The sequence below is a fragment of the Carcharhinus amblyrhynchos genome, unplaced genomic scaffold (assembly GCF_965287045.1).
Source record: "Carcharhinus amblyrhynchos unplaced genomic scaffold, sCarAmb.v2.hapA chromosome_116, whole genome shotgun sequence".
In the NCBI taxonomy this organism is placed as follows: Eukaryota; Metazoa; Chordata; class Chondrichthyes; order Carcharhiniformes; family Carcharhinidae; genus Carcharhinus; species Carcharhinus amblyrhynchos.
Genome location: NW_027649856.1, coordinates 559,064 through 577,762, shown reverse-complemented (window position 1 = coordinate 577,762; position 18,699 = coordinate 559,064). Strand labels below are relative to the sequence as shown.

General features: G+C 48.3%; 1 protein-coding gene across 2 annotated transcripts in view; it reads left to right on the top strand.

Annotated features, from left to right (window-relative positions):
* Positions 1-15,701: 15,701 nt before the first annotated feature.
* The window catches only part of znf521 (zinc finger protein 521), a 424,137-nt gene continuing 421,139 nt past the window's right edge, over positions 15,702-18,699 (top strand). The window contains exon 1 of one of the 2 annotated variants that reach the window (XM_080183011.1): positions 15,702-15,819. The gene's annotated coding sequence lies outside the window, so the exon portion shown is untranslated. The remainder of the gene's footprint in view (positions 15,820-18,699) is intronic. The other variant, XM_080183014.1, reaches the window with a different exon arrangement.

The window sequence follows — 18,699 nt, the reverse complement described above, 5'->3', positions numbered from 1 at the left end:
TACTTCACTAAAGGCGCTATAGAAATGCACTGTGCTTCGACAGTTGAGTTACCCAGCAGATAGCTGGGCTTTCGAGTTGCCTGCTACTAGCTGCCGAATTGCCACTTTAATAGGGGCAAAACAAAAATAGGAATACGATGGTTAATTTATTTGCATGTAATTCTTTTCATCTGCGATTAGCCTGCGGTGTTGATCGCGGACAGTAAGTAAATTTTCCGTGCTTTGTGCATTACTGTTCTTGTAACTCAGAGTGTCACACTGTGTGTTTTCAGAGCTTTAATAATCCTTGCTGGCTGCTGCCAGATTCATTGATAGCCTTGATGCTGCAATTTTTCACTAATCCCTTCATTATCTGGCAAAGCGTCCTCGCAATGGCTTATTTGTGCTAATCTTTACCACTTTTCCCGTCTAAATCACTGCGATTCATGTTCGCGATGCCCAGAGTCTGTCACTGCGCCTCTAATTTCTGCTCTGACCTATTTTGTATTTTCCACATTCCGCTGCACGGTAATGCGACCCCTGCCCATCAAGGAACCTCATTGTTCAGCTTTAATCGTTCCCAGTTCGAGCGATTGTCCACTCGGTTTAAGCGTGCGCCGCAGTAGAATGTTCTCCCGCCTTCTGTGCAGAGGCTCCGAGCTGGAGAATTCCCACCACTATAACTCTCAGCCCCTCTCCTCCATCATCAGGAAGTCAGAGCAGGAGTAGGTCCCTGGAGCCTGGTTCCGCCGTTCCAGAGGATCACAGCTGATCTGCTACCTTAGCCATAGCTTCCCACACCGTTATCACATTCTCCGATTCCCTTGGTATCCAAAAATCTATCAAAACCCTTCCCTAGAACATGCTGAATGACCCTCTCGAGGTAGAGTTCCAAATGTTCGCATCCTCATGAGAGAAGACTTTTTTTTCCACATCTCTGTTCTAAATCCCTGGCTCCTTGTGCAGAGACTGTGACCACTGTGTTCCAGATTTCCCCAACCACGTCAACTCAGCATCCCCTCTAATCGGGGCCTCTGAAGAATTTTGCGCGCTCGGGTGAGATTAGCTCTCGGAGGAACAGAAGAAACGACAGCAGAAGTGGACCCATCGAGTCTGCTTCACCATTCAGATCAAACGTGGCTGATCCTCCATTCTCCCGCCCCATCCTCAATCCCCTTAATTCATAAGCACATAAGAAATAGGAGCAGGAGGAGGCCGTCTAGCCCTTCGAGCCTGCCCCGCCATTCAATAAGATCATGGCTGATCTGAAGTGGATCAGTTCCACTTTCCCGCTTTCTCCCCATAACCCTTAATTCCCCTGTCTATCAGAAACCTATCTACCCGTGACTTAAATATATTCAGCGAGGCAGCCTCTACCACTTCAACGGGCAGAGAATTCCAGAGATTCACCACCCTTTGAGTGAAGAAGCTCCTCCTCAACTCTGATCTAAGCTGCCCCCCCCTTATCTTGAGGTTGTGCCCTCTAGTCCTGCTATCCTTTCTAAGCGGGAAGAATCTCTCTACCTCTACCCTATCCATCCCCTTCATTATCTTATACGTCTCTATAAGATCCCCCATCAGCCTTCTAAACTCCAATGAGTACAGACCTAGTCTATTCAATCTCTCTTCATAGTCCAACCCCCTCATCTCTGGTATCAGCCTAGTGAACCTCCTCTGCACTCCCTCCAAGGCCAATATATCCTCGCGCAAGTGCGGTGACCAAAACTGCACACAGTACTCCAGCTGCGGCCTCACCAGTGCCCTGTACAGTTGCAGCAAGTCAAGGGACCCCAAAAATTCACCCATCCCAGCCGGAAATTTATTCAACGATGGAGCATCCTCTGTGGCAGAGAATTCCCAAGATTCGCAACCCATCGAGCAACGAGATTTCAAAGGAGAAAACGCTGGAAAATCTCAGCAGGCCTGGTGGCAGCCGTAGTGGGAGGAAAGAGCTGACGTTTCGAGTCCAGACGACCCTTTGTCAAAGCTAAGAGGCAGAGAAAGTGGGAGATATTTGTACGGGAGGGAATGAAAGATGAGTCGTTACCACAGGGACCAGGGGAAAGGCTGCCAATGGCAGCCCGTAGAGAGAATAAGGGGTGTGAGTGGCCAAACATAAGAACATAAGAAATAGGAGCAGGAGTAGGCCATCTAGCCCTTCGAGCCTGCCCCGCCATTCAATAAGATCATGGCTGATCTGTCGTGGCTCAGTTCCACATTCCCGCCCTCTCCCCATAACCCTTAATCCCCTCGCTTATCAAAAACCTCTCATCCTGAATCTTCGCACCCCCCGGTCCCCAACAGCCCCCCCAATCCCCTGTGTTTTGGATTTCCGGACCAGCGGAATCAATCTCTCGTCCTCCATTCAATCGAAATCTTGAATGTTAAGAACATAAGAACCCAAGAGATTCCAGTGAGATTTCTTCACATTCTCCTAAACGCCAGAGAATATAGGCCAGGTCTACTTAAATCACTCATTACCCCGGGAGCCAGTCCAGCGAATCTCCATCACCCTCCCTCCAGCGCAGTGCTGGGCAACCTGCGGCCAAGCTGGATTCTGAGTGCGGCCCCCGCGAGACATTTTGTTGACCGTTGCCCCAGGCGCGGGGTCACCACATTCCGCTGGTTCCTCTCCGTGTAGTTTTTTTCCCTCCTGGTGTGAGTGAAGTGATTCGCACGTAAAGCGAGGGTGAGTGAAGTGAGGTGGGGGCTGATAACTCACAACACTGACTATGAGAGCTGCGCGCTCCCTCTGTGTCCAAAGCTTCAATATTCCTTTAGTTTTTACCCTTTGAAGTCGATGACAGATCCATTAATATTGAAATGATGAAGCATTTTCTCGTTGTGAAATACTTGGCGCGTATTGGATGTATTTAGTCTGATTTATGGGCTCACAGTTAGTGAACAAACCTGATTTCACTCTCACAGCCCACTGAGATGAGGAATGGCCACTCACGCTGCCCATTCACTAGCCGAGGTTGCCCTTGGTCCAGGTCAAATGTGCCCTTTAGATAAGAGACCCAAACTGCACACACCGCCCCAGGACTGGCCTCACCATTGTCCTGCCTGGTCTCTAATCCCTTTGTAATGTGATATCGGTGCTTTTTCCATTGCTTGCTGCACCCACATCCTTCTGTGACCATAGAATCCCCGCAGTGCAGAAGGAGGCCATCCCACCCATCGAGTCTACACCGACCACAATCCCACCCAGGCCCCACTCCCGCAGCCCCGCACATCCCCCTGGCACTAGGGTCAACAGCACGGCCAATCCACCCTAACCCGCACATCTTTGCGGGAGGAAACCGAAGCACCCGGAGGAAACCCACGCAGACACGGGGAGAATGTGCAGACTCCACACAGACGGTGACCCGAGCTGGGAATCGAACCCAGGTCCCTGGCACTATCCCGATATCACCTTGTGTAGCTTGATTTCAAATATTGTGGGCCAATTGCTTCTGTGCGGTGCTTGGGAATCTTAGTACATTAAGGGCACTATAGCAACGCAGGTTGCTGTTAACATTGATGAGTCATGCAGTTATCGAGGTTTACAGTATGGCTTAACTTGTCCATGCCACCCCTTTTTAACCCCTAAGCTAATTCCAGTTGCCCGCATTTGGCACTGATCCCTTTATCTCCATCTTACCCATGTAACTGTCTAAATGCTTTTTAAAAGACAAAATTGTACCCACCTCTACTACTACCTCTGGCAGCTTGTTCCAGACACTCACCACCCTCTGTGTGAAAAAATTGCCCCTCTGGACCCTTTTGTATCTCTCCCCTCTCACCTTAATCCTATGCCCTTTAGTTTTAGACTCCCCTATCTTTGGGAAAAGGTATTGACTGTCTCACTGATCTGTGCCCCTCATTATTGTATAAACCTCTATAAGGTCACCCCTCAGCCTCCTACGCTCCAGAGAAAAAAGTCCCAGTCTATCCAGCCTCTCCTTATAACTCACCCCTCAGAGTCTCATGCTCCAGAGAAAAATGTTCTGGTCTATTCAGCCTCTCCTTATAACTCAATGTGAGGATAAAGTAGTGACCGAACTGATGTTCAAGAAGTGAATTGTGTCATTTGCCAGTGGCAACCATTTGGCAAGAGTGACCTCACTGATCAAAGAGAATTAAACTTTGTGCAGATGGATTATATCGACAGATTACAGAAGAATCTGGTGAAGAAATGGCAGGGGCATTGCTGCATATTTTTAGTAATTTTCATTAGAAATGGGTGTATTCCCAGGGGATTAGTGGATAGCTGACCTAATTCCTGTATTTAAGAAAGGTGACAGAACACATTGTGAATCTAGCCCAGTCCATCACACAAACCAGCCTCCCATCCAGTGACTCTGTCTACACTTCCCGCTGCCTTGGCAAAGCAGCCAGAATAATTAAGGACCCCACTCATCCTGGACATTCTCTCTTCCACCTTCTTCCTTTGGGAAAAACATACAAAAGTCTGAGGTCACGTACCAACCGACTCAAGAACAGCTTCTTCTCTGCTGCTGTCAGACTTTTGAATGGACCTACCTTGCATTAAGTTGCTCTTTCTCTACACCCTCGCTGTGACTGTAACACTACATTCTGCACTCTCTCCTTTCCTTCTCTGTGAACAGTATGCTTTGCCTGTATAGCGCGCACGAAGCAATACTTTTAATTGTATCCCGATATATGTGCCACCCCCGTGCCACATTCTTATTGAAACTTACAGGATACTGCGAGGCCTGGATAGAGTGGACGTGGAGAGGACGTTTCCGCTAGTAGGAAAATCTGGAACCAGAGGGCACAACCTCAGGACAATCCTTTAAAACAGAGATGAGGAGGAATTTATTCAGCCAGAGAGTGGTGAAACTGGGGAACTCTTTGCCACAGAAGGCTGTGGAGACCGGGTCATTGAGTGTCTTTAAGACAGAGATAGATAGGTTCTTGATCAATAAGGGGATCAGGGGTTATGGGGAAAAGACAGGAGAATGGGGGATGAGAAAAATATCAGCCATGATTGAATGGCAGAGCAGACTCGATGGGCCGAGTGGCCTGATTTTGCTGCTATGTCTTATGGTCTTGAGGGAGAAGTGAATTGAAGGTAGGTGACCGATTTAGGTAACAAAAGCTGGCTTGAATTGAGCACAGACCCAGCATTGGCTAGTTGGGCTGAATGGCCTGTTTCTGTGGCGTATATCCTGGTTGGTAACTCTCTGTGGTCTTGTCAACTGTCTTTGAAAAGAAAAATAAGATGCAGAATGCCCTGGAAGGATATGTATGGGAAAAGGATGTTTAGTTTGCTGGTGTACCTTGTGTAATCCACAGCCTGTGTTGACTCACTGACCTTCTGGCTTCTTGACAAGCCAGATTTCGGGAAGTCTTGGCGATTCACTCTCCCCCCCCCCACCCCCCCCGTCGTATCCCTGTGCCAAGTGTTCCCTGTCCATTCCTTCAGCGCTCTGTTTATTTGTAAAGGTGACTCCCTGACTCTCCCGCACAGCTTGGCTTGGAACTGCTTCCAGGATCAGGAGTTGGAGAGGAACCGGGGACGTATCATTTCATCAGCGTTTAGATTGGGCAGGAAGGAATCCCAGTGCATGTAACTAAGTCCCAGAGAAAAGGAATGTGTTTTTTTTTGGACAGAGATCCAGCTGGGCTGGCAACTGCATTGATCCTTTTGGCCAACTGCAGTGGTGGCTTGGGAAATAAGTCAAGCGTAGCGAGCAAAAGATGTGGCACGGTCTTCAATTATGTGGCATCCTGAATATCAGCTGCTTCTCCCGTGTGGGGAAACTGCATCTTTGTTAAAAAAAAGAACCGCAGCCTTTCAGTTTCTGAGGGATCTTGATAAAATTATGAGGGGCGTGGATAGGGTGAGCAGTTGGAAGTTTTATTTTCCACCCCCCTCCCAGGGCAGAAATGACAAACACAAGGGGGCACAGGTTCAAGATAAGGTTCAGTGCGGGGTGGGGAGGGAAAGTTTTTTTACACAGAGAGTGGTGCGGGGGCTTGGAATGCGCTGCCAAGTGAGGTGGTTGAGACAATTACGATTTAAGATTTGTCTTGATAGGCATAAGAACATAAGAAATAGGAGCAGGAGTAGGCCATCTAGCCCCTCGAGCCTGCCCCGCCATTCAATAAGATCATGGCTGATCTGAAGTGGATCAGTTCCACTTTACCGCCTTCTCCCCATAACCCTTAATTCCCTTATTGATCAGAAATCTATCTACCTGTGACTTAAATATATTCAACGAGGTAGCCTCCACCACTTCAATGGGCAGAGAATTCCAAAGATTGAGAGAAGAAAGTTCCTCCTCAACTCTGTTCCAAATTGACTCCCCCTTATTTTGATGCTATGCCCTCTAGATCTTGTTCCCATTCTAAGTGGAAAGAATCTCTCTGCTTCTACCCTGTACAGCCCCTTCATTATCTTATATGAACAGATGGGGAATAGGGGGATATAAGTGCTTGGTCTAGATAGGACAATGTGATTGGCACAAGCTTGAAGGGCCGAAGGGCCTGTTCCTGTGCTGTACTGTTCTTTGTCAACGTAGAGAAATGTCTTCACTTGACTCTGGACTCTAGAAAAGGGGAGGTGGCACAGTCTCAGGAACCGGGGATGATCATAGGAACAGGAGTAGGCCATTCAGCCCATCAAGCCTGTTCCTACCATTCACTGTGATCATAACTGATCTGTGCCTATCCCCATGTACCTGCCTTTGGCCCATATCCCTTCGCTTTTCCCACTCTCACATCCTTAAGTTTGAGTTTATGTGTTTGTGTTCGGAAGTAGGCTGACATTAATACTGCAATGAAGTTACTGTGAAAATCCCCTAATCGTCACACACCGAGGGACAGTTTAGCATGGCCAATGCACCTAAGCATCTTTGGACTGTGGGAGGAAACCGGAGCACCCGGGGAAACCCATGCAGACACAAGGAGAACGTACAAACTCCACATAGACAGTGACCCAAGACAGGCATTGAACCCGGGTCCCTGGCGCTGTGAGGCAACAGTGCTAACCACTGTGCCAGCGTGCTGCCCTACTGTGTAGCCCCACAAATGTTATCTCTTCAGATAATTATCTCATCCCCTTTGGCTAGCTGAAAGGAGACTTGTATTTATACAATGCCGGAGTTGAGGGGGTTGAGCTATGAGGAGAGGCTGAATAAATTAGGCTTGTACTCGTTAGAGTTTAGAAGAATGAGGGGAGATCTCATTGAGACATATAAGATGATGAATGGGATGGATAGGATAGAGGCGGAGAGATTCTTCCTGCTCAGAAAGGACAGTAGGACTAGGGGGCACAGCCTCAAGATAAAGGGGGGGGGCAGTTTAGAACGGAGTTGAGGAGGAACTTCTTCACTCAAAGGGTGGTGAATCTCTGGAATTCTCTGCCCGTTGAAATGGTGGAGGCTGCCTCGCTAAATATTTTTAAGACGCGGGTTGATGGGTTTTTGATAAGAGAGGGGATTAAGGGTTATGGGGAGAGGGCGGGAATGTGGAACTGAGCCACGACAGATCAGCCATGATCTTATTGAATGGCGGGGCAGGCTCGAAGGGCCAGATGGCCTACTCCTGCTCCTATTTCTTATGTTCTTATGTTCTTACTTCACAAAGAGTCCCGTGTGAAAGAGATAAATGTTGACTTGGACACTGACGTTAACTCCCCCACACTTTAAAACAGTGGGATCTCCCTCCTCCTCACCTGAGAAGGCAAAGTGGGGCTTCGGTTTGATGTCACATCCCAAAAGCCGCACCACCAACAATGTGGCACTCCCTCCACACTGCACCTACGTGTCAGCTGAGACTGTTGTACTTAACTGATCTGAACTCTCAACCTTGTGACTAACGAGATCAAGAATGTTAGAGCCAACGTTTCGGGCCCGGATGACCCTTCATCAACGGGTCATCCAGACTCGAACCGTTGGCTCTATTCTCTCTCCAAGATGCTGTCAGACCCGCTGAGATTTTCCAGCATTTTCTCTTTTGCTTCCGATTCCAGTATCCGTAGTATTTTGCCATTACCTTAGGGTGAGAGTGTTGCCCACTGAGCCATGGCCAGTTGTACCCAGTAAAAAGTCTGACAACACCAGGTTTTAGTTCAACCGATTTATTTGATAGTCGTACCCAGCGCAGGAGTCGCACAGTGAACCGTGTGTGTATGTTGGTGAGGGTAGCATTGGGGCCCATGAGTAACCATTCTGTCCATCCCTGTGCCATCCCAACAGGAAAAACTCTCACAACACCAGGTTCAAGTCCAATGGGTTTATTTGGAATCACGAGCTTTCGGAGCTCTGCTCCTTCATCAGGCGAGTTGAAGGTAGCTGATGAAGGAGCAGCGCTCTGAAAGCTCGCGATTCCATATGGACCTGTTGGACTCTAACCTGGTGTTGTCAGACTTCTTACTGTGCCCACCCCAGTCCAACGCTGGCATCTCCTCATCAAAAGACTTAAGGCATAGGAGCAGAAATAGGCCATTCGCCCCATTCAGTCGTGGCTGATATAGCTTATGAAGAGAGATTGAGTAGATTGGGCCTGTACTCGTTGGAGTTTAGAGGACTGAGGGGGGAATCTTATAGAGACTTACAAGATAATGAAGGGGCTAGATAGGGTAGCGGTCGAGAGATTCTTTCCACTTAGAAAGGAAACCAGAACTAGAGGGCACAGCCTCAAAATAAGGGGTGGGGAGGTGCAGTTTAGATCGGAGTTGAGGAGGAACTTCTTCACTCAAAGGGTGGTGAATCTCTGGAATTCTCTGCCCATTGAAGTGGTGGAGGCTACCTCATTGAATATATTTAAGACACGGGTAGATAGGTTTCTGATAGACAGGGGAATTAAGGGTTATGGGGAGAAAGCGGGAAACTGGAACTGATCCACTTCAGATCAGCCATGATCTTATTGAATGACGGGGCAGGCTCGAAGGGCTAGATGGCCTACTCCTGCTCCTATTTCTTATGTTCTCTCATTCCCCATTCTCCTGCCTTTTCCCCATAACCCCTGATCCCCTTATTAATCAAGAACCTATCTATCTCTGTCTTAAAGACACTCAATGACCCGGCCTCCACAGCCTTCTGCGGCAAAGAGTTCCACAGATTCCCCACTCTCTGGCTGAAGAAATTCCTCCTCATCTCTGTATTAAAGGAGCGTCCCTTTAGCCTGAGGTTGTGCCCTCTGGTTCTATCCCAACAGGATTCAATAAATTGCAATGGATTATTTCGTCCTCAGCACAGCTGTAGCCTCTGCCATTTCACTCTGGATTAGAACAAGTTATTCAGCACCATTCTTCAGTGCGGTGTTCTGAATGGCGAGACATCAATGTGTGCGATGATGATGATGTGATTGGGTTGAGGCAGGACAGTGGGAGAGGTCCTTGCTCCTTGCCTAGTTCTCTAATAGTGCCGCCAAGGCTCACTGCCTCTCCTTAAGAAGAATAAATTTCACAGCCTCCGAGAGTCAGCAGGACGACAGAGTAAGTGATTCCTTGATATAAATATGGAAAAAAAGAAAGCCCACGTGTTTCGGGCAAAGTTTAAAATGTGGAGCAGGAAAACTATTAACACCTTAACATCATCCTGTGAGCTCACATCATTCTAACTAAAGGTGAGGTGAAAATTGCTTAACACGTTCCGGTTTTCACTTTTCTTTTGTAGATGTCGATTTTCAGATTTGTGTCATTTTTTTCTCTCTCTCTCTCTCTGCGTTTATCTTCACCCTGTTTTATCTGGTTTCCATTCACTCCCGGATCACTGCACGTGGCACTGATCTCTTTTTCTTTGTAACGTCGGAGTATGATTTATGGTGGTTTTACAGCACATGTAGAAGATATAAAATTATAGAACCCCGGCAGTGGGGAAGAGGCCACTCAGCCCATCAGTTCCCTGTCTACACCTGCTGCTGCCTCGGCAAAGCAGCCAGCATAATTAAGGACCCCACCCACCCCGAACATTCTCTCTTCCACATTCTTCCATCGGGGAAAAGACACAAAAGTTTAAGTTCACGTACCAACCAACTCAAGAACAGCTTCTTCCCTGCTGCTGTTATTAGACCGTTGCTAATTAAGCTGATCTTTCTCTACACCTTAGCTTTGACTGTAACACTATATTCTGCACCCTCTCCTTTCCTTCCCCCCATGTACCCTATGAATAGCATGTTTTGTCTATATAGCACACAAGAAACAATACTTTTCTCTATGTTACTACACGTGACAATAAATCAAATCAAGTCTGCAGTGATTCTCTGACAGAGTATCTTACCCAGACCCTCTGCCCCACCCTAAGCCTCCAACCCCACACACTTACTATGGTTAATCCATTGAACCTACACATCTTTGGACACTAAGGGGCAATTTAGCATGGCCAATCCATCTAACCAGCACATGTTTAGATTGTGGGAGGAAACTGGACCACCCGGAGGAAACCCACGCAGACACGGGGAGAATGTACAGACTCCACACAGACAGCGACCCAAGCCGGGAATCAAACTGGGTCCCTGGCGCTGTGAGGCAACAGTGCTAACCACTGTGCCACCAGTGGTGATCTCCCAATGAGTAGATCCTCTGCACATTCCTCCACGCCTCATGGTACCTTTCTCTTCTATTGCTTGTAGGAACCTCCCAGTTTCACTTTCAGTGACGAAGGGAAAGAATGCATGATGTGTCTTCCCATTGCCTCCCTCACCTGTGTTTAAAGGACTCACAACTCCTCTTCCTGAAGGAACCTGTATCCTGGAAGCAGCCATTGTTCCCTTGAGGTCCTGAGCACTCCCTCCAATGTCATTGCCAGCCTTAGCCTGAGTGTGGGATCCGTGTCTGGGCTTGAGGTGACTGGCAGAAGGGTTGGGCTGAAACATCGTGAGGGTCTCAAATGTTCCTGCTTCCTCAAGGTTAAGGGTGCAATTCTCAGGCCATTCACTGGCGGTGAGATTCTCCAGTCCCGCCGGCAGTGCACCACCACCCATGGGTTTCCCTCTGGGGGTGGGTACGGCTTCAGCGGTGAATCTCGTTGACAGTGGCGCGACAGGAGAATCCCAATATCAGCAAACAGTCGCCACTTCCTGCAGCTGGCAAGCCGCAGAATCCCACCCAAAATACATCCCACTCAACAAGGAGAACATAAGAACTAGGAGCAGGAGTTGGCCATCTGGCCCTTCGAGCCTGCTCCACCATTCAATAAGATCATGGCTGATCTTCTTGAGGACTCAGCTCCACTTACCCGTCCACTCACCATAACCCTTAATTCCTTTACTGTTCAAAAATCTATCTATATTTGCCTTAAAAACATTCAATGAGGGAGCCTCAACTGCTTCACTGGGCAGTGAATTCTACAGATTCACAACCCTTTGTGTGAAGAAGTTCCTCCTCAACTCAGTCCTAAATCTGCTTCCCCTTATTTTGAAGCTATGCCCCCTAGTTCTAGTTTCACCCGCCAGTGGAAACAACTTCCCTGCTTCTATCTTATCCATTCCCTTCATAATCTTATATGTTTCTAAAAGATCTCCCCTCATTCTTCTGAATTCCAATGAGTATAGCCCCAGTCTACTCAGTCTCTCCTCATAATCCAACCCGCTCAACTCTGGAATCATCCTAGTGAATCTCCTCTGCACCCCCTCCAGTGCCAGTATATCCTTTCTCAAGTAAGGAGACCAAAACTGTACACAGTACTCCAGGTGTGGCCTCACCAGCACCTTATACAGCTGCAACATAACCTCACTGTTTTTAAACTCCATCCCTCTAGCAATGAAGGACAAAATTCCATTTGCCTTCTTAATTACCTGCTGCATCTACAAGTCAACTTCTTGTGATTCATACACAAGGACACCCAGGTCCCTCTGCACAGCAGCATGCTGCAATTTTCTTACCATTTAAATAGTAGTCCATTTTGCTGTTATTCCTACCACAGAGTGAGAACTGGCCCCACCTGCTCACTGAGACACGACCCTCCCCCCCCCCCCCCCGACCCCACCACCCCACACCAACCCCCTGCCAAGACACCACTCCACCTAACCATGCTCACATCCTGGGCGTGTAATACCCACAATGGCCACCGCTGGTGGCAGCGACGTTGAGCTTCCAACCTCTCTGATTGAGTTGGCAGCTTTCAGGAACTGGCCATCATTGAATTGGTTCCTGTTGGCAATATACCCCCCTTGGTCCCACCAGCCACTGAAGGGGACTGCTTCTGTTGCCTCTCTGAAACTCAGTAACGCATCTTCTTAAGTTCCACTTATTTTTGTACCAATTACATCATTCCTTGTCACTTGCCATTAGGGAGGCGGGGTTCCAGGATTTTGGCCCAGCGACAGTGAAAGGACACTGATATATTCCTCGGGTGGAGACCATTTCCTCGGGTGGATGTAGCTGTTACTAGGGGGCATAACTATAAGGTTCATGGTGGGAGATATAGGAGGGATGTCTGAGGTATATTCTTCACTCAGAGAGTGGTTGGGGTGTGGAATGCACTGCCGGCTGTGATAGTGGAGTCGGACACTTTAGGAACTTTCAAGCAGTTATTGGATAGACACATGGAGCACAGCAGAATGATAGGGAGTGGGATAGCTTGACCTTGGGTTTGGACATAGCTCGGCACAACACTGAGGACCGAAGGGCCTGTACTGTGCTGTACTGTTCTATGTTCTATTTCCAACTCAGGATGGCGAGTGCCTTGGAGGGGCATCTCCAGGTGGTGGTGTTCCATGTGTCTTCTGCCCTTTTAGATGGTTGTGGGTTTGGAAGGTGCTGTTGAAGGAGTCTTGATGAGTTGCTGCATCTTGAAGATGGCACACACGGCTACCACTGTCATCGATGGTGGAGGGAGTGAATCTTGAAGGTTCTTACCCTTTGGTTTCTGCCTTAGAAGGAAACTTGGATACACTGAAAAAAATAGCTGCTCTGGATCTCCGGGGAGTAACTCATTGTGTGAAAACACTGCTTTATTTACATGCCAAAACTGACTCCTACACCGCAAAGATAATTGTACCATTGTGAAAGGATGGTAACATCGTCAGGTCTGCTTTCTCGAGCCGCTCATTCTGCAAAGGCTGGGGTTGTGTGGGGCACAGAGAAAGTGCAGTCACCTCACTTCCAGCATCAGACATCTCAAAGGCAACCAAGTACTTTTGAAGTATGTTCACTTGTGGTAGGACAGCCAATCTGTGCAAAGCAAGATCCCAAATGAGGAGAGACTAAGAATTATATTCACTGGAGTTTAGAAGAGCGAGAGGGGATCTCATAGAAACTTATAAAATTCTAACAGGGTTAGACAGGGTCGATTCAGAAAGAATGTTCCTGATGGTGAGGGGAGTCCAGAACCAGGGGTCATGGTTTGAGGAAAAGGTGTAAACCTTTTAGAACTGAGGTGAGGAGAAATTTCTTCACCCGGGTGGTGGTGAATGTGTGGAATTCACTACCACAGAAAGTAGTTGAGGCCAAAACATTGTCTGATTTCAAGAAGAAATTAGATATATCTCCTGGGGCTAAAGGGATCGAGGGATATGGGAGGAAGGGAAGGGGGATGTTGAATTCGATGATCAGCCATGATCAAAATGAATGGCGGACATGACTCGAAGGGCCGAATGGCCTACTCCTGCTTCTAGTTTCTATAAAAAGCGTGGTGAAGACAACCAAATAATCTATCAATGTTTGGTTGATTGGGTGATAAATATTTTGCCCAGGACAGCAGGGTCACCCCCCCTTGCTCGTTGTCAGTCTAGTAGCATCAACGCTTCCATGTCCGTCTGGAAGAAAAGCTGGGCTGAAGTTTTGATGAGTCAGACGGTGCCTCCGACAGCGTAGCATTCCCTCAGTCCTGCGCTCAAGTTTCAGCCTTGATTAATGTGCTCCAGTCTCTGGGGTGGGGTTTGATCCAACAACCTTCTGACTCACAGCCGACGGGACTACCCACTGAGCTGCGGCCGGGCCTGTGCTAATGCTTTGAATAGAGATTTCCAATTAGTCCCACTTTTCCCACAGCCCTGCAGAACTTTCTTTCTCAATTATTTATCTAATTCCCCTTTCAAAGCTGTGCTTGAATCAGCTTCCACCATTGCTTCAGGCAGTGTCTTCCAGATCAAAACATCTCACTGTTGAAATTTCTTTTCCCTCATCACCCCCTCTGGTTCTTTTGCCAATTATCTTAAATCTTGTGTCCTCTGGTTACTGGCCCTCCTGCCAGTGGAAACAGTTTCGCCTTACTTACTTTGTCAAAGCCCTTCAGAATTTTGGACACCTCTATTAAACGTTTCTTAACCTCCTCTGCTCCAAGGAGAACAACCCCAGCTTCTCTACTCTCCCCACGTTCACGGGAATCTCTCCCGCCAGGAATCATTCCAGTAAATCTTAAAGTAATTCGCATCTTGCTAAAGTGTGTTCATCAGAATGAACGTATAAGTACTGTGGTTACAGGAGCTGGTCAGAGGCTAGGAATACAGCAGCGAGTAACCCACCTCCTGACTCCCCCAAAGCCTGTCCAACATCTACAAGGCACAAGTCAGGAGTGTGATGGAATACTTGCCTGGATGGGTGCAGCTCCAACAACACCCAAGAAGCTCCACACCATCCAGGACAAAGCAAGTCACTCGACTGCCTCGCGGTCCACCACTTTCAACATTCACGCCCTCCGTCACCAATGCACAGTAGCAGCAGTGTGTACTATCGACAAGATGCACTGCAGCAACTCACCAAGGCTCCTTACGCAGCACCTTCCAAACTAGTGACCTCTACCATCTAGAAGGACAAGTGCGGCAGACACACGGGAACACCGCTACCTGGAACTTCCCCTCTAAGCCACTCACCAAATTGACTTGGAAGTATATCGGCCGTTCCTTCGCCGTCGCTGGGTCAAAATCCTGGCACTGCCTCCCTAACAGCGCTGTGGATGTATCTACACACCACGTGGAGTGGTTCAGGAAGGCAGCTCACCACCACCTTCCCAAGGGGCAATTAGGGATGGGCAATAAATTCTAGTGAGTGAATGCTCTAGTTGGCGCCTAACTAGTGTTTTGGAACAGTTTTCCATAAATTCCTTGCTTTTGTACTTTCCGTCACTCTTTCTGCCTTGTGTGAGATGGTGGGACTTGTTAACACAACAATTTCGGGGAACAGCATCGACACATTAGGGGGCAGCTGGACACAACCAATAACTTGCATTTATATAGTGCCTTTATCACAATAAATATCAGGTCGTGAGAATGATCATGAACCCAGCTCTGACACAGGTGACCCAATGCTTGGCTAAAGAACAGAAAGAGCTGGATAGTTGGAGGAGTGTAGAGAGGTAAGCACACAAAGGGGAGAGAGACCAAAGACTTTGCTGGTGGAAAGCAGAGTTAAGAGTGGGCTGCTGTGAAGCTATGGGCCCACAGGAGAACGGTGAAACGCAAGGAAGGGTCAGAGCGAATGTGACACCTGTAACAGACCCATTCCCCTGATCACTTAATGGAGTGTGCTTGTACAGTGTTGACGCTTATATGGAACATTTTCCACCCTTCAACGAGACCTCGGCTTCACTCTGAACCATTTTCAGGGGAGAAGTGACTGGAAGTGAACTGTCAGCCTTGCTCTGGATGGTTTCCCTGGCCATGGTCAGCCTACAGTAAACTGCTCAGCTTGCTGAGGCTTGTCGGGCGTGTAAACACTTTGCCGGAGCTGCATGCACAGTGTTCTCATTGTCTGCAGGTGTAATTTCACTGCTTGGATGGTCTGTTCCTGTCAGCTGCCTTTGTTCAGTCCCAGAGCTCGCACCGTCCACAGATGTTACGACACTGACAGAACCAACAGCAACGCTGATCTCATTTGTGAACCTGTCCGGCTGGTAGTGGAGCCGTCTTCCGAGAAACAGGACAGGATCCACCTATCAGGCAAGCCGCGTACGAAATCTTCCACCTCCAGTCATTCTTCTCAATGGGTGAGATACGACGGGTAACCGCAGAGAAAGAGACTGTTCCAGCCACCTAGGTGATGCCAGCATTCATGCCCCACGTGAGACCCCCTCCCACCCAATTATCACATCCTATCCGCATCTCCTCCTATTCCATTCTCCCCCATGTTTTACCCAGTTCCCTCTTAAATGCATTAAGACTCTTCACTTCAATCACTCCCCTAGACGGATTTGATTTGATTTGACTTATTACTGTCACGTGTATTGGGATACAGTGAAAAGTGTTGTTTCTTGCTTGAATTTTGCATGGCCAATGCGCCCAACCCACACGCCTTTGGAGTCTGGGAGGAAACCAGAGCACCCGGGGGAAACCCACGCAGACACGGGGAGAATGTGCAAACTCCACGCAGACAGTGACCCAAGCTGGGAATCGAAGCCTGGGTCCCCGGCGCCGTGAGGCAGCAGTGCCAACCACTGTGCCGACCTTTTTGTTTTGTAAAGTTTATTTATTAGTGTCACAAATAAGGCTAACATTAACACTGCAATAAAGTTATTGTGCCGATCCCCTAGTCACCACACTCCGGCACCTGTTCGGGTACACTGAGGGAGGTATACAAACAAAACATACCGTTCATAGAGAAGGAAAGGAGAGAGTGCAGAATGTAGTGTTACAGTCATAGCTAAGGTGTAGAGAAAGATCAACTTAATGTGGGGTAGGTCCATTCAAAAGCCTGACAGCAGCAGGGAAGAAGCTGTTCTTGAGTTGCTTGATCTCAGACTTTTGTATCTTTTTCCAGATGGAAGTAGGTGGAAGAGAGAATGCCCGAGATGCGTGGGGTCCTTGATTATACTGGCTGCTTTGCCGAGGCAGCGGGAAGTGTAGACAGAGTCAATGGATGGGAGGCTGGTTTGTGTGATGGATTGGTCTACATTCATGACTTTTTGTAGCTCCTTGCGATCTTGGGCAGAGCAGGAGCCCATACCAAGCTGTGATACAGCCAGAAAGAATGCTTTCTGTGGTGCATCTGTAGAAATTGCCCCTTCATGTCCCAAGATGTGCAGGTTAGATGGATTTGTTACGCTAAATTGCCCCATAGTGTCCAAAGATGTGCAGATTAGGTGGATTGGCCATGCTAACTTGCTCCTTAGTGTCCAAGGATGTGCAGGCTAGGTGGATTGGTCATAACAAATGTGTGAGGTTATGGGAGAGGGGAGGGCCTGGGTGGGATACTTTCTTGGAAAGCTGGTGGAGACATGATGGGCTGAATGGCCCTCTTCTGCACTGTAGGAAATCTGTGGTTCTATAGAAGCCAAACAGATTTTCCTTCTCGGAGGGGCATATTTTCACCCTGCATTTTCTCCGATAGTTCGCTGTCCCTTTTTGGAACACGGCGAGTGGAACTGCTCAGAGCGGAACGGAATGCGGCTGACTCAGGGCCTGACGCAGGAGGAGCCTGGCATCTTATTCGCAGCCGTTCCAGTGTAACTGTTGGTAAATTGGAACGATGTTTCGGCCATTTGTCTTCAGTAGGGAAGTTGCGGCAGCTGCCAAACTGGCTTTTGGCAATGGGTGTAGAGACAGAGACCCAGTCCCCCCCCCACAACCCTTGATATTGCGTGGGCCAACCTGGAATTTGGACTGTATCAAATTTAACTTTGTGTTTCAAATTGGAAAAATCCAACCTCCTTTAAAAATAAACACATTAAAAACGAGTTTTGGTCGAGGAAAGAGGAAAAACTATTTCCACTGGCAGATGGGTCAGTAATCAGTACAAATAGGCTTGAAGATAATTGGTAGAAGGAGAGACGTGGAATTTTTTTTTCAAAAGGGCAATGGGAGAGAGTCAGCAACAACTTTCAAAAAGAGACTTCAGATCTAGGGGCTTGGGGTGGGAGCGGGGGCTGGAGAGGGAAGATCACTGGATAGCTCTTTCAAAGAGTCAGTGCAGGCATGATGGGCCAAATGGCCTCCCTCTGTACTCTTAAGATTCCCTGATCCTTCCCTGTTCGCTGGAAGGCAGCGCCTCCTGCTGGAATGGGGCTCCAAGGGGCAGCTGTACACTTCCTGTGTCTCATTCAGGCAGTCTTCTCCCATGTGTGGGCCTAGGTAGTAGGCTGGTCGACTGTGGGAGCAATCACAGCTAAGGCTGGCTCTGCTCTGTCTCTGTCTGGCATTTACACGTGCATATCTACAGTCAAGTTGGGGGTGGCTATTTGGAAGCAGGAATTGGCACTGATTCTTGCTTTACCCTTCTCCAGTCTGGGGTATTCGGAGCACCAATTCCAGTTGCTACAACGCCATATACCCAGAGATGGGTTATGTAGTGACACACAGATTTTACAGCACGGAAACTGATGGCCAAATTGTTCACGCTCGTGTTTATGCTCGACATGGATCTCCCTTCATTAATTTCTCCTCCCTGCACTGAATTGGCTTCCTCTTAAATGCATAGAATCTCTACAATGCAGCAGAGGCCATTTGGCCCATCAAGTCTGCATGCACCAACTCTCCAAAAGAGCACTCTACCTCGGCCCAATCCCCTGCTGTAACCCCGTAACCCCACCTATGGCTAATCTGCCTAACCTGCACATCTTTGGACACCAAGGGGTAATTTAGCATGGCCAATCCACCTAACCTGCACATCCTTGGATTTGTGGGAGGAACCGGAGCACCCGGAGGAAAACCCACACAGACATGGGGAGAATGTGCAAACTCCACCCAAGGCCAGAATTGAACCTGTGACTCTGCTTTCCATTCCTTGTGGTGCCGAGTTCCACATTCTGAGCACTCCCTGGGTAAAGAAGTAGCTCCTGAGTTCCTTATTGGATTCATTGGTGACGATCTTATTTCTATGGCGCATCCCTCCCT